The following is a 25,105-nucleotide window of genomic DNA, read 5'->3' on the forward strand; positions in this document are numbered from 1 at the left end:
GTAGCTGAGAAAGAGAGAGAGACTGAGAGAGAGAGATATCAGTCGATCTTCTGTCTGCTGGTTCACTTGTCAAATGGATGCAATGGCTGGAACTGAGCTGATCTTAAGGCAGAAGGCAAAAGCTTCTTGAGTCTCCCATATGGGTGCAGGGTCCCAAGGCTTAGGACCATCTTCTGATGCTTTCTCAGGCCACAGTCAGGGAACTGGATGGGAAGTGGAGCAGCCATATGGTATGCCTGCACTATAGGGTGAGGATTAGCTTGTTGAGCCATTGTGCTGGCTCCCAGTGAGAGCTTGTTAAAGCAAACATTTATTTGTTTTTCATCTATTTGAAAGGCAGAGTGCCGGAGTCTAGCTCCAGCCAAGAGTTCGGAGCTCGGGAAGGGTGCGTGGAGTCGGCGATAAAGAAAGACACAGGCACTGACCCTTGATGGCTTTTTGCTATATGCTTTATTCTCAAAAAGAAGCTGTCCTTTTTATTTACTTAGACACATCACTAGCCTCTGCACAAACGTTTGATTTTTTATCTTTAACTTTAGAACTAAGACAGTATACACAGATGTTCAATTAATTTTTACTTCATGGTCAACCAGGTGTTCTTAAAGATAATTTTGTAAGTTACTATAATCAGTTTCTTTAAAGCAAACCATTATTCATTCTTCAGAAGTAGCCATTAGGTGACAGCCAGAACTCCAAGGCCGAGGCACAGATGGTTACCTACTAATCAGTAAAACATTCCTACCTACTACATTTTATTTTCACAACTTATCTATCACTTAATGGGAAAAATACATCAAAAGAGAAAGAACATAAGGATCTAAGGCAAAAAGTTCCAAACATTAAATCCCCCTACAACTGCAAACCCTACAACCCCATAAACAATTAAACAATAATCAAAAGTATATCTCTGTGATATTAGTAGAATTGCCCTATATTTCCTCTAGTTAAAAAATTATAAAAGCGGCTAAAACAGCTACATTTTCTATGCTCTAAAAGTTGCAAGGACAGGCTAACCTTTAAGGTCACAGTAACTGTATTTTTTGCCCTAACAGTTTCCACTCATACTCCCATCAATTCTGTTAGTTTGTAAAATTCTTATTAAGCCATTTCCCAGAAGGCATGCTATATGTCTGGGCCAGATTTCAGGACAATGGGTAGGCACGCAACAAGGTGTCCAGAAATGGCATGGGTTTAATTGTACTCCTGTGCGCAGTTAAAGGCCCACTCACCAAGACATTATCAGTAACATTAACTCTCAGGTTCATATTACTTGCCAAAGCCATCTCACAGGGGCAAACAATGCCTCAATAGATTACAAGATTCTTAGCGGGGTGCTTGAGTGTCCATGCAAAAGAGTGGTGAGACTGCTTCAAGGTGGTCAGAGAGAAATCCGCCGGGCCCTGCCAAACAGCTGGAAGCTCCCCCAGGCCCTGCCAAGCAGGGAGCTGTTCTCTTCACACCTTCGCGCCATCTACACCTACTGCACAGTCCCCTGCAGCAGAGGGTAGGTGAGAGAGAGAGAGATAGAGAGAGAGAGAGAGAAATAGAAAGACCTACTATCTCCACAAAGGCCTGCAGCAGCCAGGGTTGGGCCAGGTGGAATTCAGGAACCAGGAATTCTCTCCTGATCTCCTGAGTGGGTAGTCGGGACCCAAGGACTTGGGGTCATCATCTGGGTCACCTTAGCAGGAAACTGGATTGGAAGTTCAGAGAAACTGTGAGTCCAGCCAGCATTGCAATATGGGATATGGATATCCCAAGTGATGGTTTAACCTGCTGAACTGCAATGCTGCCTCTGGGGCACATTTTTAAAAAGGATTTATGTATTTTTATTGGAAAGGCAGAGTTACAGAGACAGAGATAGATCTTTCATTTGTTGGTTCATTCTCCAAGTGGTCATAGCTGGGCTGGCTGAAGCCAGGAGCCAGGAGCTTCTTCTGGATCTCCCATGTGGGTACAGGGTCCTGGGACTTGCACCATCCCCTACTGCTTTCCCAGGCCACAAACAGGGAGCTGGATGGGAAGTGGGGCAGCAGGGACACGAACTGGAGCCCATATGGGATGCTGTGATTTGTAGGAGAAGATTAAGCAGTTGAGCCATTGTGCCAGACTGTGAGCATTTTTATAATCTGGCCCAGGAGGGAACTGATGTTCGGAGACTTTTGGCCTCCTTTCAAAGCTCCGCACCGGGCCCTGGAACCGGCCTGTGCTGTCTAGGGGCTGTGCACAACCTAGGCAGGACAGTCTCTGCTGGCTAAGTGGGGAGAGTAACATTCGACTCCTACACGCAGGTCCTTCTTATATAGTAGTGGGCAGCAAAGACCCATGGCGGGTGGAGCTTGAAGGGGTTTTTAAATTGCTTTATATGAGGATTCTTGAAGAAGTTAGTAGAAAATTGCAGAAATTCTGAACTCTCCGCATAGTTTTTATAATAGTCTGCGTTTTCCATAAACTTTGGAGTACTGCATGCTTGTGAGGCTGTTGGATTGGCCTCGGTTGTGGGGGCTGGGCACCGTGGGGTGCGGTGGGTCCCCTGAGGGAGAAGCCTCCAGCTTTGCTTGGGCCGCCTCTCCCACTGCCCCTGTCTCTCTCTCTCTGCCTGTTTCCTGTGTGTCTCCAATTTCACTCCTCTGCCTTCCTGGTACCCTAGTGGGGCTGTGTGGAAGTGTGTGCTTCCCTATTTTGCAGATAATGAGGTTTAAAAGGATACATTATGTCAAATGAGTTTCCGTTGGCAACACTCACAGCTCCCATTTGCTTCCGTATTTCTCAATGCTTTGCTGATCTGGCGATTCCTGGATGAATCAGTTGCAAATAATGTCTGTGGCCTGTGGTGGCAGCTGGGCACATGACCCTCCAGGGACATGGCCATCCAGGGACACCCCTGCCTGACACCCCCTACGTCCCTGCACTGTCCTTGGTGGGCTTGCCTCACAACTTTTGTCCAAATCAATATAGCCAGGGTTTCCATAACGATGGTAAATCGTATTTATGACTTGGCAAAGTAGGTGATGCTAACATTCCTGGGCTTGAGTGCGCATTTCCTCTATTTGGCTTTCCACGCAGCAGCTGTGTCTGCTTCCAGGTGCTTCGGCAGGCCATGGATGTGTGGATCGGTCTTACTTGCCTCTCTTCTGTCAGCCTCCTGGTCTGCCCCCTGGGTACATCTTTGCTCCGCCCCCTGCCTGCTGCTGCCCCGTCCATCAGGCTCCATCAGGCGTGGGATGCCCTTTGGACTCTTTTTTTTTCCTGCCTTACAGGCTCTTTTGCTCAGCCCTATCCCAGTCCCGCCCCCAGTAGCTTCCTAAGAACAGGTCCATAGGGTGGGAGTGGAAACTGCAGGATCCTCACACATCTGAAAACGGTCTCCTTAAACAGACTCTGCACACGGTGATTCAGGAGGAAAAATACTCCAGGGAAGTGGGGACCCCAGTGGCAACCCCGATTCTTGTCTCACATGATAGAAGAACATTCACACAGACAACGTCAGTGTGAAAAGCAAGGATTATTAAAGAAATTAAAGATGGAAAGCTCCTGTGCAGTGTCAAGAGTGAGACCATGCAAGTCCACTAAAATTCTTAGCTAAAATCAGGAAACCACACCTTCAAGCTGGAGGGACCGGGGAACTGCTTACCTATGTCCTAACTGGTTGAGAGATCACCATTGTGAATGTCTTCCTGCAGGTTCCCCCCAGACAAGGAGAAGACAGGAAACGTGTAAAACCCAGGGCGCTTCAGTGTCTTTCCCTCTGTCCATTCTTTTTTTTTCTTTCTTTTTAAAAAAAGATTTATTTATTTATTTTATTGGAAAGGCAGATATACAGAGAGGAGGAGACACAGAGAGGAAGATCTTCTGTCCGATGATTCACTCCCCAAGCAGCCACAGCAGCTGGAGCTGAGCCAATCTGAAGCCAGGAGCCTCTTCCAGGTCTCCCACGCGGGTACAGGGTCCCAATGCTTTGGGCCGTCCTCGACTGCTTTCCCAGGCCACAAGCAGGGAGCTGGATGGGAAGTGGAACTGCCAGGATTAGAACCAGAGCCCATATGAGATCCTGGTGCATTCAAGGCGAGGACTTTAGCCACCAGGCCACTGCACCAGGCCCCATTTTTAATTTTTATACCAAGCTGAGGAAAGAACCTAGAGAGCTTTGCTGGTAACGAGGGGGGGGTGGTGCTGCAAGAGAGGAAAGACCTGAGACAATGCAAATTTTGTTTGTTTGTTTGTTTTTAAAGTCAGAAGTCAGAGATAATGAGAGACAGAGAGGAAGATCTTCTGTCTGCTGATTCACTCCCCAAGTGGTGCCAGCAGTCGGAGCTAAGCTGATCTGAAGCCAGGAGCCAGCAGCCTCTTCTGGGTCTCCCACTTGGGAGCAGGGTCCCAAGGCTTTGCGCCGTCCTCAACTGCTTTCCCAGGCCACAAGCAGGGAGCTGGTGGGGTCGCTGGGATATGAACGGGCTCCCATAATGGGATCCTGGATGTGCAAGGTGTGGACTTTAGCTGCCAGGCTACCGCAACAAGCTCACAAGTGGTGTGTTTTAAGTGCCAAGGCTAAGGATCAACAAGAGAATAGGGACAAAGCCCATCAGAAAGCCACAACTGTAATCCTGTCTAGCTTGCTCTTGATCAAACAAAAAGCTATCGCAAGGGTGTGACTGGCAACTTCTTTCCCTTTTCACAATAAGCTTAAAAACTCAGATGGGTGGGCAGGCACTTTTCCTTGCTGAAAGTACCTTCTGGGCAGAAGCCAACATTCTGTAAATAAGCAAAGACTCCCCCTTCTCTTATTCCAATAGAGATAGCCCTGACCAACTATAAGCCCATCTAACTGTCACACCAGGATTGGGAGGGGGAGCCCTGGGCAGGTGCTCAGGGGACCTGGCTGGGGAGCACCCAGAGTGGAAATGACCTTACGTAGGCTCTTAAGAGTTTTGAACTTTGCAATGGCATACCAACTGATGCCCGTGTGGACTGCAGGCATTGCAGATGATGGCTTAACTTGCTGTGTCACAATGCTGGCCCCAGAGTTTAAATTCTTGGTTCAACAACTCAGGACTTTTTTTCCCCCTTGGTCATCGAAGGCATTCCTACACTCCCATCTGGCTTCTAGTTCCAGGGTTGAAGGGTGGGAAGACTTGTACTTCTTTTGCAGGCACTTTCTCTTCTGTCCCTGGGAGGCCCTGTAGCTCCCTGGCATTCTAAAGTGTTTTGACAATGTGTGTGTGAGTCTAGGATGTCCGTTCCCCAGAGTACAGGCCACTCATGGAGGTCATGAGCGAGGAATGGTAAGAACATCTCTGTGATGATCTCCCCTTATCTCCACTTTTTCCTCCCTGGGTATCTCTGAGTCCTGTGACTTGACCCGCTTCACCTTCTTATCTGTCTCATTTTCTGTTCCTTTGGCTCTCTGCTCGTTGCCTGTTTTTGTTCTACTTTCTGTCTTTTCACCTCTACTTACTTTACTGGTAATCTCCATTTCTGAGAGCAAGCCATGCTACTAACCATCCGGCCCCCTTGCTGCTCTCTGCAATCTGATGGTATTTTTTGTTTTTTAAAGATTTATTTTTATTACAAAGTCAGATATAGAGAGAGGAGGAGAGACAGAGAGGAAGATCCTCCGTCCGATGATTCACTCCCCAAGTGAGCCGCAACGGGCTGGTGCGCGCCGATCCGATGCCGGGAACCTGGAACCTCTTCCGGATCTCCCACACAGGTGCAGGGTCCCATAAGCCTTGGGCCATCCTCGACTGCTCTCCCAGGCCACAAGTAGGGAGCCGGATGGGAAGTGGAGCTGCCGGGATTAGAACTGGCGTCCGTATGGGATCCCGGGGCTTTCAAGGCGAGGACCTTAGCCACTAGGCCACGCCGCCGGGGCCTGATGTTATTTTTTTAAAGAAAAGAGTTATTTTTAGTTGAAAGTGAGAGTTACAGAGGGAGAGAGATCTTCAATTCACTGTTTCACTCCCCAAATGGCTGCAATGGCCAGAACTGAGCCAGGCCAAAGTTGGGAGCCAGGGGTTTCTTCTGGATCTTACATGTGGATGCAGGGACCCAAGGCTTCGGGCCATCCTCCACTGCTTTCCCAGGCCACCAACAGGGAGCTGGATTGGAAGTGGAGCAGCTGGGACTTGAACTGCCACCCATATGAAATTCTGATGGCATAGGCAGATGATTAGCGCACTGTGCCATGGTTTGGCCCCCGATGGTATTTATTTCCTTTCCTTCCCTTCCCTTTTCTTTCCTTTCTTCCTATTTCTCTTTTTTTCTTTTTCTCTCTTTCTCCCTTTCTTCCTCTCTGTCTACATGCCTGCCTTCCTTCTACTTCTGATGGTCTTGGTTTATTTTTCTATGTTGGGGATCTCCTCAGATGTTTACTGGTGTAACCCATCCATTCCTGTTTAATAAGGAGGCACCAGGCCCGGTGCGGTAGCCTAGCACGTAAAGTCCTTACCTTGCAAGTGCCAGGATCCCAAATGGGCGCCGATTCATGTCCCAGCTGCTTAACTTAACATCCAGCTCCCTGCTTGTGGCCTGGGAACATAGTCGAGGACGGCCCAAAGCCTTGAGACCCTGCAGCCACATGGGAGACCCGGAAGAGGCTCCTGGCTCCTGGCTTTGGATCTACACAGCTCTGGCTGTTGTGGCCGCTCAGGGAGTTAACCAGTGGATAGAAGATCTTCCTTTCTGTCTCTCTTTCTCTCTGTATATCTAACTTTCCAATAAAAATATATTATTAAAAAAAAAAAAAGAAGAAGGAGGTACCGCAGGAGGCAGGAATCCTGGCTGCAGAGTTCTTACCAGCACTGCAGAGTTCTTGGAATGCTGGCTGTGTCAGACGTCTCCGTCCTGCACAGCAGCCCCCTAGGTTGCTCCTGGGGCCAGGTGAGGCCTGAGGGCTGTGGTTCTACGGCTGCAGGGATGCTACCCCAACTGTGTACAACGATTACAGCAGGACAGGGCGTAAACTGAGAGTTTGAAATCTGGTCTGTCCTGTGAGCAGGAGGGATCCAGTCACTTGAGCCGTTGCTATTGCCTCCAGGGTCTCCATTAGCAAGAGACAGGAGCCAGAGCTGAGTACCAAACCTGAAATGTTGTTAACTTAGTGTTGCATTGTGTGTGTGTGAGAGAGAGGCAATAACATGTGTGAGTGATCCACCCCTGTAGAACATTCCAGAAGTAAATGAATCAGAATTTTTTTTCCCAAGCAATTGCTACTTTCTACTTTCCATTTTATTTGAAAGGTGGAGGGACAATGAGACAGACCGGAAGATATCTTCCCTCTGCTGGTTCTTTCCTTTAACGCCTACAGCAGCCAGAGCTTGGGCCTGGTTGACATCAGGAGTCTGGAACTCAAGCTGGGTCTCCTACGTGGATGGTAGGGACCCATTCCAACCACTCACCTCTGTTCTCTCAAGGAGAACATTAGCAGAAAGTTGGAGTGGAAGTGGAGGAGCTGGGAGTTGAACCTAGTACTCCAACTCAGGATGCTGGAATCCTGAGTGGTTGCTTGGCAGCTGGGCCATACACTCATCCCAGCTCATGACTTTGAACTTGTGCGTGATTCTGAGGGTTCCTGCCATCTTGCTAAACACTGCTGGGATCTGAGTTACTCCCGGGGTCCAGCGTGCCCTTGCTGCAGCCACCATTCACCTGTTCATGGCTTGGTAGGCCCCTTGTTGAGCTCACTGACTGCCACGCTGTCACAGAACTTGTGTTCAAGTTACCCTCACGTTCCTTGGTATCAGTGCCCTCCTCCCCCCCCAGTAGAGCACAGTGACCCTGGGCACTCCCAGCTTGAGCCATGCTCAAGAACGGCCCCAGAGTGCTGCCTCACTTATGTTTTTTTTTTTTTTTTTAAGATTTATTTATTTTTATTGGAAAGTCAGATATACAGAGAGGAGGAGAGACAAAGATCTTCTGTCCACTGATTCACTCCCCAAGCGACTGCAATGGATGAAACTGAGCTGATCTGAAGCCAGGAGCCAGGAACTTCTTCCAGGTCTCCCACGTGGGTGCAGGATCCCAAGGTTTTGGGCCATCCTCGACTGCTTTCCCAGGCCACAGGCAGGGAGCTGGATGGGAAGCAGGGTCACTGGGATTATAACCGGCGCCCATATGGGATCCTGGGAAGTTCAAGGCGAGGACTTTAGCTGCTAGGCCACTGCACTGGGCCTGCTGCTTCACTTTAACGAAGGAAAATATATTGTCTGTTGAGGTTGCCGAGATCTACCTTCAGGTACTGTTGTTACTTACTTACTTACTGTGCCTATTCATAAATTAGACTGCGTTGTCGTATGTGATGTGTCTGAACACACTCAGGACCACCTGCGGCTTGAGGCACCCTCTGGGGTGTTGGATTGTGTCCCTGAATGGGGGTGGTGGCAGTGGTGGTGACCATACTGAATGAGCCTGGAGTAACCATCTCTGAACTTTCTCTTTTCATGACATCTATTTATTTGAAAGGCAAAATTACAGAGAAAGAAGGAGAGACAAAGAATGAAGGGGAGCCTCCACCCACGGATTCATTCTCCCAATGATCCGAGAAGCTGCATCTGAGTCTCCCACATGGGTGCAGGGACCCAAGTACTTGGGCCATCTTCTGCTGCTTTCCCAGCACGTTAGCAGGGAGCTGGATCGGAAGTGAAGCAACCGGAACTGGATCTGACCTCCGTATGAAATGCTGGCATCTCAGGTAGGGCTTAACCTCCTCCGCCACAGCACCCACCCCACCTCTGCACTTCTTCAGATTGTTTGTTCAACATGAGCTTACCACAGCCTCCCATGTGCCAGACCTTGTCTTTTAGACAAGCCTGGTGTGTGCCCCACACACCAGACACCCTCTTGGCAGAGGTTCAGGAGGTTGCCATGCATCCTCCCAGCTCTGAGATGCTTGGGGGAATCAGTGGGGTGAGGCGCGGCTTGAAGCTGGACTGTCCTGCATGCAGTAGCTGGGATTTAACTGGGGGACCAGGGAAGGCAGCCCATGTCACTGCCTGTGACTGCTTGCCAGGGCTGCTCACTCTATGTCCAGAGTGGGTCTGTCTTCACTTTGCTGGCAGCACGGAAGAAATGGGAAATTGAAGGCTCACAGATCCAAAATCCCCTAATGGGGCAGAAGCATACAAGAAGCCAACGTCCCTTGAAGACTATTAAGTTCCGAGTGTTGGTGGAGGTGGAGGACACGGGAAAGCAGGAGAGATGCCCGCTCCCCTGCCGGCTGCCTGCAGCGTCCTCGTGCGTTCCCCCAACAACCGGTAACTGTGCTTGGGCTCTGGAGGGCAAGCCCCGTGTGTGTGTGTGTGTGTGTGTGTGTGTGTGTGTGTGTGTGTGTGTGTGTGTGTGTGTGTGTGTGTGAGCGTGCGTTGCTGCCTGGCAGCGATAGAGCAAACCTTCTGCTCCTAGCAAGCTTACAGCAGGAGGGTCAGGGGCCGCTGGCTCCTGGGCTTGATTCCTAATCACTGAGTCAGTCCCTGGTGCCTTACGCAATCAACATGATTAACTTGGGGGTGGGTTTCTGAGTCTTGCAAGAGCAAAGGCTCGAAGCGGCTGCCGGACAGTTAATTTGATCAGAGGTTGCGATTTCCTCCTCTGGCCTCCATGTCCGGGGCAGATAACATGGAGGGAGGGTGGTGATGCTTAATTAGCGCTCTAATTCTTGCATGGGCTAATTAGCATATAGATGAGGGCACCTCTCCCAGGGCCTGGTCTCATGTGTGCGCTGGGGGTGGAGGTGGGAATGTGGGGGTGGGGAGCCGAGCTCCTGGGTGACCTCACAAGCCCCGCCCTTGTTTCATTTTTGGTTACTTATCTTTGAAATTTTAAGGTGATGGAAACATTTTACAAGAGACCTACTCGCCTAGCTGGTCACTGTTATTTTTCAAATTAATTAACTGGAAAGGTGGGGAGAGAGAGGGAGAGAGAGGGAAGGAGGGAGCACAAAGGGAGGATCTTCACTCACTGGTCCCCTTGCAACATGCCTGCAACAGTCGGGGTGGGTCAGGCGAAAGCCAGGAGGATCCTGGAGCTCAGTCTAGGTTACCTCGGTGGGTGTCAGGGACACCCATCGCCTGTTGCCCCACAGTGTGCGTGCGTTAGCAGGAGGCTGGATCGGAAGCCGAATCCGGGAGCTTGAACCAGGCAGTGCAACATGGGACGTGGGCCTCCCAGGGAGTGACTCAACCGTCACACCAAGCAACCTCCTCAGGGCTAATCTTCATGAGCCCCATTCTACCCTTGCACAGGCCCCACCGTCTGAGTCGGTTTCTTTCTAGTCTAACAGAATATTGCAAACTGGGTAATTCATAAACAAGAGGGATTTCTTTGGTTTGTGACTCTGGAGGCTGTTAAGTTCCTGGCTGCTGGGCTGTGTCTAATGGGAGTCTTGTGTAGTGTCACCTCATGGCTGAAGGTACTGTCATGCCTTATGCTGAGAGAGAGCAAGAGGGAGAGTGAGCAATTAAGAACTTGCCTTGATACAGAATGCAATCCTGTGGTAAGCACGAGCAATCCACGCTCTGGCACAGAAAGTTAAGCTGCCATGACACCAGCATCCCATATGGAGCACTGGTTTGAGTCCCGGCTAATGTGCCTGGGTAGGCCACAGAACAGGGCCACAGGTGCTAGGACCCCTGCACCCACGAGGGAGATCCAGATGGAATACCTGGATCCCGTCTTCAGCTTGGCTCAATCCTGGCCTCTTCTAGCCGTTTGTGGGAATTGTTGCAGGGTGTGAGAGAGATCACGCCAGACAAGTCCAGGATATACTAAGAAGTCTGTATTGGCCAAGCTTGGTGAGGGCAATTCCCGTTACTCTAGGAACCAGCAGCGTGTTCAGAGTCCTACCTTTCTAATTACCAGTTGCGGGGATTAGGAAACCATTCATCTGATGTTAACAGTGATTAGCAAATGGAAAGTCACAGTGGCTATCCAGTCTGAATCCAAACCCTGAAAAGAACAAATGGTCATTACCGTGAAGTCCATCCGTTAAACTGAAGACCTATGTCCCAGCTTCCCCGGCAATGTAAGTTATCCTAAAAGCGAACAGCCTGGACATATTTACAATGCTGCAAACATTCACCTTTTCCTGGGTTCTCTGTCCATGTTCCATTATTGTTAGGCCTCACCTCTCTTGGAACTCTTGAAAGTACACAAATTGGAAATACAGAGCATCTTAGATTTGCATCTTTGCTGAACAAAGGGTGAGGAATACCGACACACAGGGGCCATGTTCAGGGGTTACCTTACAGACACATGGGGGGTCATATTCAGCTGCAACCTCTGTTCTCAGAGGCGGGATGCCAGAGAGCAAGCAGGTGCTCAGGGGTCCATGAGTCAGAGTGCAAGAGCTACAGAAACAAATGACTAAGAGAGGGAGCCCCTTCCTATCATGGGCCTTTCTGGGGGCTTGAAAGGGGAGTGGTTACGCAATAACACAATATCACCCCCCTCTTAGGTTCCAGGTGACGATAGGTTAGCATCATTTGTCTCATAGCTGGGCCTGTGTTGGGGAGTTGTGGCTTTCAAGCTCTTGACCCTGAACTAGCTGCCTAAGACAGAATGAACCAGTGGATAGAAGATTCTCTGTCTCTCTTTGTTGCTCTGCCATTCAAGCCACAGCAAAGCTCCACAAGTGAGTTTTATGGCCACCTGCCCTGATAGTGGGACAGGGAAGGGGTGAGGTAGTGCTAACCTGAGGAAGGGATCTGTGGGTTCTGACTGTTTCAGGGTTTCACGATGATATCCTAGGACTGCTTGGGTTCCTGAGTGTTGGGACTGGGTCCGACCTCCAGGGCAGCTACCCTCACCCTGCAGAGCCTGGCTGTGGCCATGATCCTCTTCCCTTCCCTTCCCTTCCCTTCCCTTCCCTTCCCTTCCCTTCCCTTCCCTTCCCTTCCCTTCCCTTCCTTCCTTTCTCTTTGTTCTCTCTCTTCTTATTTCTTTTTTAAGATTTATTTATTTTTATTGGAAAGGCAGATTTATGGAGAGACAGAGAGGAAATGTCTTCCATCTGCTGCTTTACTTCCCAAGTAGCCTCAATGGCCTGAGCTGAGCCTATCCAAAGCCAGGAACCAGGAGCTTTTTCAGGTCTTTCACATGGGAGTAGGGTTCCAAGGCTTTGGGCCATTCTCTACTGCTTTCCCAGGCCACAAGCAGAGAGCTGGACGCGACACAGAACAGCCGGGACATGAACTGGTGCTATATTGGATCCCCATGCTTGGAGGTAGAGGATTAATGAATTGAGCCATCTGGGCCCAGATGTGATATTTTCTAGTAACAGTTGGTGCAGGTTATTGGCTTCCAGTTGCTGACCCCAGATGGGGGATGGTAGAGGGGCCTGAATGGCCATAACCTTCCTGAGACCCTGAAGGCCAGAACGAAGCCCAGAGTCCAACATGACATCTTAGAGACCTGAGTATGGGGAAGAATGTTCTGATGATGCTACTGTGGTGGTCCTGATAGTTGTAAGATGTCATCAACTTCATTGCCCCAGGGTTGAGAAAATCTTTCCAAGGTCTGTTGGCTCACAAAGTCCACTCCAGTGCATTCACAGGACACTGGAAGCTTCTTGACAAGCCAACGGCCCTCTTGTTGGTAGCTCTTCCTCTACCAGTCCCAAACCCTGGAGTCTGTGGGTGGGAGGGGAAGAGACAGAGAGGAAGATCTTCCATCCGATGATTCGCTCCCCAAGTGATTGCAATGGCTGGAGCTGCGCCAATCCAGAGCCAGGAGCCAAGAACCTCCTCCACGTCCCCCAGGAGGGTGCAGGGTCCCAAGGCTTTGGGCCGTCCTCAACCGCTTTCCCAGGCCACAAGCAGGGAGCTGGATGGGAAGTGGGGCTGCCAGGACTAGAACCAGCGCCCACACAGGATCCCGGCACGTTCAAGGCGAGGACCTTAGCCACTAGGCCACCACGCCGGGCCCTGATATGGTGTCTTATGAAGGTAAGTCTTTAAATGTTGACACAGTCTTGCACACATGGTATAAATCCCACGTGCCCATGGTGTGCGGTGCTGTGCATATTTGTGATTAGATTATTTTCTGGCTTTGTTGAGTGTGTCTGCTTCCAGGTCTGAGAGAGACACTGGAATGCAGCTTTGTCATTGGTGTTGGCCTCAGGGCAATATTGGCTTCATGGAATAAGTTGGGAAGTACTCCCCTCTCTTTTACTTTCTGTGTGTTAATCTGTATTTGATAGTACTCTCCAGTGACACCATCTGGTCTTGATATTTCTTTTTGTGGTGACCACATTATGAATTTGATTTCTTTGATGGTGATAGGACTACCTAGAGCATCTGTTTCATCTTGATGAGTATTGGTGCTTTGTAGCTTTGGCGAATGGGTCCACTTCTATGTTGTCAAGTTCACGAGTATGACGTTGTCCATGGTACTTCCTTGCTATTTTCTTGTGACTGTAGGGGCTGTAGTGATACTGGTGGCTTGTCTCTTTTCAAATTTAAGCAATACCTAAATTGTGCTATCACATGAATGCTGTGGGTTTTTGTTTGGCTATAATTTATGTGCCCTTAAGATTACTTTTTGTGATACAGTGGGTGGAGCCACCGCTTGTGATGGCTGCTGTTTTATGTCCCAGTTACTCCACTTCTGATCCAGTTTCCTGCTTTCCAAGGCCACCAGCAATGGAAGATGGCCCCAGAGTGTGGGACCCTGCCCTCTGTGTGGGAAATCCTGGCTGGGCTTCTAGCTTCTGGTTGTTTCAGTTATCTGGGGAGTGAACCAGAGCCTGGAGGATCTCTGAAACTCCTTCAAAGAAGTAAATAAATTTGAAAAAGTAAAATTGCTTTTGAGACTCCCCCTTTGAACTGCGGATTACTTAGAAATGTGTTTAGTAATATACTCCTGTATAAAGTCTTTCTTGATTTCATCGTGTGTCGAAGAATCCACTGTGGTTTTCATTCTCTCCAGCTGGTTCAGACTGGTTTTGTGGGCCAGGATGTGGTTTTATCTGGCAAGTGTTCCGGGACTATTTAAATAATGTAAATTTTCTAATTTTAAAAAAGGATTTATTTTATCATATTTTAATTTTTTTTTTTATTTGAAAGGCAGAATCCTAGAAAGGGAAGGACATACAGAGAGAAACAGATCTTCCATCAGTGGGTTCATTCTCCAGATGACCACGTGACTGGAGCTGGGCCAATACAAAGCCAGGAGCCCAGAGCTTTTTCTCGGTATTCCGTGTGGGTGCAGGGGCCAAGGGCTTGGGATATCCTCTACTGCTCTCCCAGGCACATTAACAGGGAGCTGGATGGGAAGTGGAGCCACCAGGACACACCAGTGCCCGTAGGGAGTGCTGGTGTTGCAGGCTGAGACTTAGCCTGCTCTTTCATGGCACTGGCTTCAACACTCTGTTGGTTTTGGGAGAAGAGCTCTGCATCTGTCAGTTAGATCTTGCTGATTGTGCTACTCACAGTCCTGTATTCTTGTAGGCTTGCTGAAAGAGAAGTTACATTTATCTGTGTTCTATTGCTGATGACACAATACTTCAGTCTCTTGCTCTCGCAGTTCTGGTACAAAGTTGAGATGCCACACTTTGCTGGCAGAGCCCAGAGCACCAGGCCTGCATGACCTCCACCCTTCAGAAGACCCCAGAAACAGAATCGGCTCTCTGGCGCCCCCTAGATGGACTGTCCCTCTACAACGCAGGGTTTCCTGCCACAAGACCCTATGGGAGGAAGTACCGTCCTTAAGGGATGCCTGTAGGAAGGCCTTGCCCCTTTGTCTCTGCTTGGAGAAGGATCTGGGCAAGCCTAACTGAGCAATGGCCTCCTGGTCCAGGCACACATCTTTACCACCACACACTTCACGGAACATAAAAGTTCACAGCTGTTTCCCGTTTCTCTGGGTCTTCATTTTCTTGTCCCCACCTTTGTGTGGTCATGAGGACTTCAGCACAGATATTGCTCCATCCCAAAGCAGCCTCGTGCCTTCATCTGTCAGATGGAAGGAGACCTCTGGGGTGGCCCAGGGTGACCCGGAAGACCCAGAAGACCCTCTCAAGGCATGCTGTCCTGGGTGGCAGCCAGGAGCCTCTCATGTTGCATGGTTGGGTGGTGCTGGGCCTCACCTCTAGGCCTGGGGAACTTTCCTCCGGGACTGTGAGCTGAGGGGGATGGGGTTGCAGGTAGGATTGAGAGGCAGGCAGGCAGGCAAGGCTGGGAGGCTGATACACTTCCATAAGTGAGTTCAGGACCCCTTAGGACGTATTTGCTGGGCTTCAGGGTGAAGAAGGGGGTGGGCATTTGCCCTTGCTTGCCGCAGGTTGTGGGCAAATACTTGTGCAAGAAATGGGAACACCCTGTGTATGGAGGCTGTGGGACTCAGTAGGGTATGGACAGCTTGGATGGCAGTGAGAGACGGGAGATGTAGAGGTCTGGGCCTGTTCCTGCTGCGCACACACACACACACACACACACACAGGCAAGCAAGCGAGTGGGGAGGCTGGGCTGTGCGCCCTGGCTGTGTCTGCAGGCCGTATGAGCAGCTCTCATCCATCCCACTCATTCCTGCCTTCCTGGGTTAGGTCGGCCGGGGTTGAAGCATCACAGCAGATCGACATAACTGGCTTCATCAGCATCCAGGCACACAGGGCCCTTTTCCCCTGCAGGTGACCCCTCCAACCTCTCCTGCCTCCTTCTGCTGCTGGAGCCCCTTGCCACGCATGCTCTGTGCCTTGCCAGCTGTGGACTCTGTCTCTGGACTAAGCCAGCAGCAGCTTCCAATTACAGGAGCTGTAGCAGTTCTGACCTGTTGCTCCTCTGCTGTGTCCCTGGTACTCATGCGGCACGTTTGCCTCAGCCCTTACTTGCCGTCTCCACACGCATGGTACCTGTGCCACGAGTTGGCTGGTCACTGAGGCCTGCAGCATGTAGAGTGTGACTGTGCGCTGAGGCATCGTTTTCCTGCTGGTCTCCAAGGCTTCTCCTAGTGCAGGTTGTCGGGGAGAAGTCTTAGCACTGGAGGGAAGACATCCACTTGGTAACAGGTCCAGTCTGCAGCACATCAAGAAAAAAAAATATTCTTTCCTTTTTCTCTCTTTCCTTCTGGCAAGTGGCGGTGACTCAGGCTGTGGTTCCAATTAGGACATATGGCAGAGCTACCCCCATCTCTGCTGCCATGTGCTGGCGGCCAAATTTAGTCGGGAGAGACATGCAAGTCTCTGAGAGTAATCAGGCTGGCAGCGGCCTCTCCAGAGCACCTACAGGGTGGGATGGTATTTGCATGGTGGCCTTTGTGGCCTTGTTTTGTTTCCTGGTGACACCGGGGTGTAGGCACCCAACCCTGATGCTGCTGGTTCTGGCTGGGGTAGGGGTGGCAGGGTGGGGAGCTCTGGGTACCGAAAGGGCTTGTTGGAAAGATGGGAGAGGAAGCTGTGGCCGGGGGAGGCGCGATGGGGCCTCCGGTGTGCAGAAGAACTCCAGTCATCTGATAACTTCTGGGCCCGAGGGACAGTCACCCCCACCCACCTAGGACAGAACCTCTGCCTCAGGCTGCTTGTTTCTTGGAGGGTGGAGAGCTTGGGCTGCAGGTATGGATCTGTGGTCACGTGGTCACTGGGGCCCTGCAGAGCTGCCCCTGGGGAGGTCGAGGCCTGAGCCGATGACCCTCGCTGCTCTGTTGGCTGCATGGAGAGTCCTTCCCCTTCCACACTTTGTTTTCCCTCTTTTTTAAAGACTTATTTTTATTGAAAAGTAGATTTACAGAGAGGAGGAGAAACAGAAAGAAAGATCTTCCACCTGCTGATTCACTCCTCAAGTGGCTGCAATGGCCAAAGCTAAGCTGATGTGAAGCCAGGAGCCAGGAGCTTCTTCCAGGTCTCCCATGCAGATGCAGGATCCCAAGGCTTTGGGCCGTCCTCGACTGCTTTCCCAGGCCACAAGCAGGGAGCTGGATGGGAAGTGGCGCAGCCAGGACATGAACCGATGGGGATCCCGGAGCATGCAAGGTGAGGCTTTAGTCACTGAGCCATTGTGCTGGACCCACCTTTGTCCCACTTCTAGCCCTGGGAAGATTTGGATTGAGGGAGATGAGTCTTTAGAGCTGGCATTTGATTTCCTGGGCTCCAAGCTCAGCTGCATAAGGTCTGGGGGTCTTCTAGGTTTTTTCAAGAGGAGCCAGAAGTCTGTATTTCATGTGCTGTTTGCTTTTTTAAATGTTGATAACCTGGGTCTAGTACTGTGGCACAGCACGTTAAGTTGCTTACCTGAAATACCAGCATCCCATATCAGAGTCCCAGCTGCTCTGCTTCTGATCCAGCTCCCTGCTAATGCACCTGGGAAAGCAGTGCAAGATGGTGCCAGTGCTTGGGCCCCTGCACCCTTGTGGGAGACCCTGATGGAGTCCCAGCTCCTGGCTTCGGCTCCTGGCTGTTGTGGCCATTTGGAAGTGAAATAGCATATGAAAGATCTCTCTCTCTCACCCTCCTCTGTCATCATGTATTTCAAATAACGTGAAAATGTTTTGATAAAATGTTGATAGCTAATTGGAAACTGAACAAATAGAACCCACTGTACATCAAGATGATTCTGCTGGTGAGCTGTGTGTTGGGTGTCATTTTGTGCTTCTGGTCAACCGATAGCCATGGAGGCCAGAAGCATGGAGGGTATGGGCTCTGTCTCATCCCTTCTTGGCTGCTTGCTGGCTGGGCATGGGTCTGCTTGGCCCTCAAAGATGCTCAGGGACAGCTTCTGAGGAGATGACGCTCTTTGCACCCTCCTTAAGAGCCTGGGTTGCCGTGGCTGTGGTCTTGGCTACAGCCTCCATTTAGTGTGTCAAGAAGTCTGTAGGTGTCTGAGAGTGCATGAGAGCATATGAGTGTGAGTGCAAGCCGTGCATGTGACTGTCATGTGTGTATCTGGGAGAGTGAGTGTGGCGCTCCCTGATGAGGGCCAGTGTGTGCCTGTGGGCAGGCTTGAGGGTGCTGGAGACAGCGCATGCCTCAGTACGGAGCCAGCTGTTTCTAGCATCCGGATTAAGCAACAACCCAGCTCCCCTCTCAACTGCCTGATTCCTGGTTGGATCCTAGGAGTCCCTCCATTCCTCTCTGGACTGTCCTCCACGTAGTGAGGGTGACAGCCTTGCCTCAGGCCTGGAGTCAGCCACAGTGTGGGGTCCCCGCAGCTTGGGTTGGACCTGTGACGCCTGAGTCCCAAAGCTGTGCCACCCCCCACATTTTTGGAGCTAACATGGAGAGAGGCCCAAAATACAAGGACATCTCCATTGACAATGGGCAGGGGCGAGATGACCCCCCACCCCCACCTCGCCATGGTGCCCTCTGTCGCATCAGTAGCTGAATCAGCTGGTTTCTTCCCACCCTGTGTCCCAGCCCTTCATGGAGCAGAAGCTGGAAGCCACTGGATTCTGGGGCTGTTTGCAAAGCGGCCATAGACTAGCAGAATAATCAATCTCTTTTTCTAGTTCCCATGCGGTCATGTGTCGTGTTTGGGAAAAGGCTTTTTCCGGCTGCTTATAATTAGCAAGAACTGTGTCAGCAAACTATGACCAAGAAGAAACAAACAAAGCTGGAAAGGCAGTCCAGGTCCCAGCGAGCGGCCGGGTGAGCTCAATCATATGGCTTCCATTCTGATGACGATGACTTATCTTCCCCTGAATCCTCCCATTGTTGGCATCATGGTAACTAAAGTTAGCTTTGGCTCAAAAATCAACGTGTGAGTTTCAGGCTTGAGGCGGGCAGTGAGGGAGCTGCCTGATGACTGACAACAGAAATGTGGGAGCCTCCCTGTTGCTGCCTCCTGGGTGGCCACAAGGAGTAGGTGGCCGCCCTGGTGGCCAGCAGCCCAGAGCTGTGGCAGGTCTCTGGGAGTTGGGGACTCGAGCCGTTCTGGGAACCACACATGTTCTGCAAGGCTGTTGTACCCTGAATTATGAGTTACCCAAGTCTCGGCCCCTGGGATGTCAGAATGTGACACGGGGGCCACTCAGGTTCAAATGAGGTCGGATAAGACTTGGGGCTCAAATCCTTTCAGATCAGGATTCAGACACAACGAGAAGCCATAGCTGAGGACTGGGGCCTTGCACCATTTCCTTCCTGCTGTTGGACTGAACCAGCCCTTCCTTGGAGGTCTAGAACTGAGAGATGATGTACCTGTTGGTACCTGGCTACAGCAGGCCAGTCTCACGGATTCATGCTGGTCAGGGCCAGGCACCTGGGGCAGTGGTAACCCTGTCCAGGCTGATGCCAGTGGCACTCTCGCTCACACACCTGCCCCTGCTTTCCCTCAAAGCTCCCTCTGTGGTCTCTGCTCTTCGTGACTTTGTGAATATGAGCAGGCTCCCTCTGTGGGGCTGCTGGGAGTGATACTCCAGCCAGGTCTTGGCTTCCCCCACTTGTGTGTCTCAGGAATGAGAAATCTTCCCCGCTCCTAAAACCAATTCCAGGATTGTGATGGAAGAGCCCTGCTGTGCTGAGTCTATACTGGTCAATATCTAGTGGCTTGCCTGACCAGGAATACTTGGACCCACTCTTCATTCATTCTGCCCATGCTGCCCTGCTCCTGGAGCTGGAAGTCACAGCTGAGGCAGGGTACGGGTTCCCAAGGGAGCAAGCTCAGAGGTGCCACACTTGTGGCAGAATTGGGGGTCCTAGCAGGAGCCTAGAGTGATGGTGGTGGTAGTGGCTGTAGCCACTAGTGGAGGGCAAAGACTGGGGTACAACAGCCTTATCCAGACGAAGGGGAGGCACAGTGCCTGGGAGGCAGAGAGCAGCTGAGGACAGAGAGAGACTTGTGGGGTGGGGAGAGCACCAGGCTGTGGTGGCCTTCAGAGGTGCTCCTTGGTGGTCCGAGGGAACTAGGTCCTGATTCTCCCACTTTAGGCAGCCACAAGGAAAAGGGGATGGCTCTGTAGCTAGGTCAGGTTCTGTGGGGTTAGTCAGTTCTACCTACAGCCTGGAGACCCTTTAGGCTTTCTGTCTTGAACTTTCCTTTTCCTGCAGGCCCCTCTCCACCATGCCCCTTACTCAGCATCCCAGCAGGTGTCTCAAATGCTGACACACAAGCCAGATCAGTCCTTGTCTGACATCTGCTCTCGCTGCCCTTTCCCCTGCCTCTCCAGAGATGCCCTGGGCAAGTGTCCCAGGGCTTGCATCTTGTCCTGCCTCAGGCACAGCCCTTTATGACTGTCACAGCTGGTGCACCTGTCATTGCTCCTGAGGGTGTCCAACTGCTTCAGGTTTGCTGCGGTCAGGGTGGCTCCTGGCTGGACCAGTTAAGTTCCAGGCAGTGGGGAGTGGGGCCTGTGGTCAAGCTGAGCGGAGCAGCAGGCAGCAAGGCGACAAAGATGGGTCAGCAAAGGAGGAACACCTGCTGCCAGAGCCTGGAGAGTGACCCATGCCCTGAGCACCTTGTCACCTGCAGCACCTGCTCCTGCTTTGTGCTTCCTAAGCCCTGGATGTGTTTCAGGAGGGCCTATGCCAGGACCACAGCTGGGTTGCTGTGTCCCAAGGCCTGCTGGTATCTGGGGAACTCTTTTTTTTTTTTTTTTAAGATTTACTTATTTTTATTAGAAAGTCAGAGATACAGAGAGGAGGAGAGACAGAGAGGAAGATCTTCTGTCCGTTATTCACTCTTTTTTCATTTCTCTATACATTTTTTAAATTATATTTTTGACAATCTTTATATTGTTAATTAGGGTAAAAAGGTACAAGGGCTATAGGGAAGTGGGTAAGACTATTATTTCCATATTGTTTCCTTCATATATCTGAGGTAAAAGGAATATTGAGGGAGAAGCCCCACCCAGTTTCCCACCCATCCCATGCCCTGATGTGGGACATGCTCTGAGATCCTTGCTCAAGTTTTTTGATAGTACAACAGTTATGAATAGCTGCCAGTTTCACTCCAAGCACGATGAGGTCATTGAAGAATCCGCTGATTGACATAGTCCATCATAGAGTCTCCATTTGTCCAGTATTTCGCTGCCAACATATAGCTGAGGTGATTGATTGACCTGTTCTGTCTTCTGTCTTTTCTTGGCTAGGGTTCTGAGTCCGCCATTTCGATTGGGGATATCCCCAAAAGAAACTTTGAGGTGTTCCCAGACTAGATTCTTGTATGTACTAGCAAGTATAGGGCCCGCCACAGTCCATCGCTCTGACCAGCTGGTGGTTGCAATTGCTGGGTTGGTTTTGTTTTCAGCCCCGACTTCCACTGGAACCAATGGTGTTGCAGTCCAGCCTGGTTCTGCCCGTCACATACTTGGCCCTCACATAAACCAGTGGGAGCTGCAGCCCAATCAGAGTGACCCACAATATCCCCCACCAGGCCCGCCTCCTATCCTGGTTTTCCAGTATGTGTAGCAGACTAGTCCAGTTTGCCCCTCATTCCATTTGGCTCTCATACATGTCAAAGGGTATTGAAGCTTAGTTCCATCTAACCTGCTCAACTATCCAGCCCTCATGGATGTTGAGTGCCTCTCTGTCTAGCCACCCCAGCCCCTGTCCTAGTTTTTTTGTGCCCTCCCGTGGGAGTGGTAACCCAAGAGGGAGGAGTCCACTATTTGCCTCACACCCCACTCCCACTCCCGGATTATGTATTCTCCATGTGGTTCTGTGGTTTGAATTGACAGAATTAGCCCCCAGTGCCAGCTGATGCTGTGGCTAAGCCCAAACAACCCTCACCCACTCTAATTTTGTTTGCACCAGTAGGAACAATCAGCCCAGCCTGGCTTTCCCCTGATCTGGCTCACATGAGGCCCACAGGTATTGTAGCCCTGCTTAATCTGGTCTGTCCCCATCCCGGCTCACGCTCTCCAGTGGGAGTAGCTGTCCATCAAGGGAACCACCCCTTATTCCCCTGCCATCTCTGCCCCTTCCCTTCCTGGTTCTCACGTGTGCTGGTTGGGTGCTGTGGTCACATCTGGCACAGGCAACCTCAGCTTGGCTTTCTGTGTTGTGTACTGCTTTTGTTGTGACTGAACCTGGCTCGACCCACACTCTGCTCTGGCATTTGGATTTGCCAGTGGATGACGCGAACTGATTCAGCCTTGTCTGCCCTGCCAAATGTATGCCAGTGGGATACTTTCCATGACCTCTTCTGGGCTGTTTCCTTCCATGCTTCTTGCGCTTACCTGCAGGGTCTGTGTCCTGTCAGAGCAGTTGCCCAGGCTCTTCCATCAGAACCTCTCTCAATGCCAGGTTTCGCGCATACCAGGGGGTCCATGAGCCAGCCCTACTCAGTTCACCCCCTGTCCTAGCAGGAACAGTGGCTTTTCTTAACTGGCCTTCAACCCATTCTGGTTCTGATTATTGGATGTTTCAGCCCAGCCACGGCTCGTCCATACCCACATATAGCTCATACATGGCTCAGTTGGGGTTGAGACCTAGCCTAGTCTGTCCTGCAGCTACTCTGGTCCTCTAGAACACCAGAAGGTGTTGCAGTTTGACCTGGCCCAGTGCGTCAAGTTCCAGTCCACACTTGTGCCAAGGGAGACTACAACTGTTTCCTGATCAGAACACAGCCCCATTCCAGTTCGTGTGCCCCTTGGTGGGAACCCCAACTATCTAGGGAACTCTTTGTCAGCCACTGCTGGGGCAGGCAGGTACTGTCTCACTATGTGCCCTTCGTGGGCTGTGTGTTCTCTGGTTTGAATTTGCCTGGATGTAGTTGGGGGCCCAGGCTGCAGGGGCCTGTTGGGATGTTTGCCATCTGCCTGGACAGGACAGGACAGCAGGGATCCTCAGTGCGTGACAGACTGCTCACAGGGGGACCCTTGGGTGAGACAGGGCCCTGTGGGGGACAGTTTATTCCAGGAAGAAGCCCCGGGTGAGGGACAGTTACTGGGTCTTCTCTAGAGGCCAAGGTGAGTATGGAGAGTGTATGTGTGGTGGTGATGGGGCTGGAGCCTGTCCTGGGGCATACTGGGGCCTGTAGACCTTGCTTCTTGCCTGCACAGAGGCTGCTCTGGCTGCATTGATGTCCTCTGCATACTTATGTGACTGTACATTGGGAGGTGTGGTGATCTGGTGGATAACGATGGGAATGAGTGGCATCACCAGTCCCCATCCTTTCCCTTTTGCTTGTCAGTGTTAAGTTTAGAAAGAAAAGAGACTGGAAGGAAATAGAGTGGTAGGAGACCAGGGAGTGTAAGAGTTCTTTCTTTTTTGTTGTGAAGACTTCTGGAGGATGTGGGTTTCTATCTTGCTGCTAGAGATGGAAGCTCTTGGGAAAGTAAGGAGGAAAAGGGGACCTGTGGGTGCATCAGTGTGAGGTGAGCACTTAGGTCATGCGTTCCCTCATCTCACCCCACAGTCAAGCCAAGTGTGCCCTAGGGTGGAGCCTGCTCAGGCCCGCAGGTCACTGAGAGGCATGTGGTTCGTTCTCAGCAGTGCAGGGTGCATGGCTGGGTGGCTGGGGCTGGTGAGAAGGCATGCAATGCTGCCGTGAACAGGCTTACTGAACATGTGCTTGACCACGGCACAGGGCTGTCCAGGAGGTTGCAGCACATTCAGCATCCGTGTCCCTGCGTGCCCATCCCCAGCTGCTGCATCCACGGATCTTCCATCCATTGATTTCATCCTGTCAGCCAGCACTGAACCAGGACAAAGCCGGGAACCAGGAATGCCTTTCAAGTCTCTCATAGGGGCATCAGGAGCCCAAGCAACCTGGTCATGTTTTGTTGCTTTTCTAGGCTACTAAAATAGCAGGGAGTTAGATTGAAAGTGGAGCAGCCTGGACTTGAACTTGTATTCACACGGGATGCTAGCATCACAGGCAGTAGCTTAATTCACTGTGCCACAATGATGGCTTCAAGATTTGTTTAAAATCAGAGCAACACAGAGAGAAAAAACAGGAGAGAAAAATCTCTCATTTGGAGGCTCACTTTTCAACAACCATAATAGTTGGGCTGGGTCAGAAGTTTGGGACTCCACGCAAGTCTCCTTGGGTGGCAGGAATACAAGTCCTTAGACTCTCTTCTGTTGTCTCAGGTGCATTAGCAGGAAGGTAGTTTGGAAGTGGAGCAGCTGGGAGTCAAATGAACACTTGGAAATGGGATTCTGGCACTGCAAGGGGCAACTTAATTCACTGCACTGTAACACGGGGTCCCACTATGAAGTTTGCAAAGATTCCTTGCACCATGAATTTGAATATGTACTTATTATCTTTTGCAGGAAACGAGTTCTTAATTTTATTTCTTGACAATCTTGTAAAGAACCCCTATAGTTGGGCATACTTGAACATCTGTGGATTCTGGTTTTGGAGAATTTCAGAACCAGAGATGAGGTACACGGTGGACAATTAACACAGCAGTTAAAATAATGTGTAATATGCCTGCAACCCTGTATGGGAATGACTGGGTTCAAGTTCTTGGCTCTACTCCTAACCAGCTTCCTTCTACTGTACCTCGTGGGAGGTAGAAGGTGATAGCCTAAGTGGTTGGGTCCCTGCTGTTCACATGCGAGGCCTGGGTTAAGCTCCTGGCCTCTGGCTTTGGCCCGGCCCTGCTGCACCTGTAACAGGCATTTGGGAGGTAACCCAGAAGGTGGGAGATCTCTGTCATCCATCTCTCTGCCTTTCCCATTTAAAACAAAGAAGAAGAAAACCCCTGTACTCTGAAGCACACCTCTTTCTGTTGTTTTGCTTTCCGGGAAGCACAAGTTAGAACTATAGGGTGAGAGCATAGAGGTGGGGCTTGAGGTGCAGAGAAAGAGGCTCAGCAGGGCTTGGAAGCAAATCCAAGGGTGGAAGAGTCAGAGGAGGAGCATGTCTGGGTTCCTGGAGTGAGGCCAAGTGGGCAGGAACCTTTCCCAGCTCCCTGGGCACCTGTGCAGGTGGCTGCTGGCCACTGGGACTTGCTTCAGTCTGCAGGTTGGCTGGGTTGAGTCTAGCAAGAGATGCCTCAAGCCTTAATGTCTATCATCTCACGTACAAAGTGGGTAGTGACTCTTGGGTGGTAGAAGCCTCAACCTGATGCCATGTGATGGGGTTCTGCCAGGCGCATCACCTGCTATTGCTCCAGCAGTGCTGGCTTCCCATGTGGGCTGCACAGGCACACAGGCGGGGGCTGTGGGCTCGTGCCTGGTGGCTGTCTGGGGCCTGGGGCTGCTGCTACTCATGAGACGAGTGCAGAATGACCAAAG

The sequence above is a fragment of the Ochotona princeps genome, chromosome 5 (genome assembly GCF_030435755.1).
Source record: "Ochotona princeps isolate mOchPri1 chromosome 5, mOchPri1.hap1, whole genome shotgun sequence".
NCBI lineage: Eukaryota > Metazoa > Chordata > Mammalia > Lagomorpha > Ochotonidae > Ochotona > Ochotona princeps.